The sequence below is a fragment of the Monopterus albus genome, unplaced genomic scaffold (assembly GCF_001952655.1).
Source record: "Monopterus albus unplaced genomic scaffold, M_albus_1.0 scaffold1.1, whole genome shotgun sequence".
In the NCBI taxonomy this organism is placed as follows: Eukaryota; Metazoa; Chordata; class Actinopteri; order Synbranchiformes; family Synbranchidae; genus Monopterus; species Monopterus albus.
In genome coordinates, this window is record NW_018127881.1 from 2,616,615 (window position 1) to 2,617,510 (window position 896).

At 34.9% G+C, this 896-nt stretch overlaps 1 protein-coding gene across 1 annotated transcript in view; it reads left to right on the forward strand.

The window, feature by feature from the left end:
• Positions 1–631, forward strand: part of znfx1 (zinc finger, NFX1-type containing 1) — a 19,656-nt gene extending 19,025 nt beyond the window's left edge. Inside the window, exon 20 of the mRNA XM_020622219.1 lies at positions 40–631. The gene's annotated coding sequence lies outside the window, so the exon portion shown is untranslated. The remainder of the gene's footprint in view (positions 1–39) is intronic.
• The last annotated feature ends 265 nt before the right edge of the window (positions 632–896 follow it).

Genomic DNA, 896 nt, shown 5'->3' on the forward strand with positions numbered 1-896 from the left:
TGTGTACTGAATTTGCCTAAATATGATCTGCCACCCTAGGAAGAACTTAATGAGGTTGTATCAACTTGGAACAACCACAGAGTTCGTCAAGTACACAATTCACGCTCACCTCATGGACGCCCATCCATCTTGCATGCTGTCCCTCAACTGTACGGAGGCAGAGTGTTTGCATCATGTGGACCTTGAGAAGGTTCGAGTCTGCCTGGATGAGTGCATGTTTAAGGACTTCCCATGTGATGAAGACGTGTTCCATGTCTGCATGGACTTAATGTCAGAATATAATATGAAACTATCAAATGATGTGTTTGAAACAGCTGACTTGTATATCAAACTCAGATGATAAACAGTGAACTAGATCTTGGCCATTAAAAGATGTGGGTCCTTCTTACATTATATATTTAAGAAAAACACTTTGTTTACAAAGTATAAACTAATGTAATGACTGTCAAAATAGTAAGGCATATTGTAACCTTTGATTTATACAATTGCAATAATATTGTACTTATGTTAGACATGTCACACACGATATGTACAGTATATTTTCACATCTTTATAACAAGCTGTGAACACAAATAGATTACTGCCTTGTCTTTTGAGTGATGTGTGAGGAGTATGTAAAAAAATAAATAAAAATGCACACACATTTTGCATTGACTTATTTATTCAAAGGTACTGAAATGTTTACTAAAATACTCAGTGTTTTGAAGTTAATTTCAGGATAATTCTTAAAATGTTGAACTTAGTTATTTTGCTCTGAGGTAGTATTCAAAATAGTAAACTTCATCTAAAACAAGATCACTCAGAGAGCACATGTACCTCTGCCAAGGAACAACATTCACTCACACAAATGGGTCCCTTGTGAAAAATAAGATCCATAACAACACAAATGTGTTAAA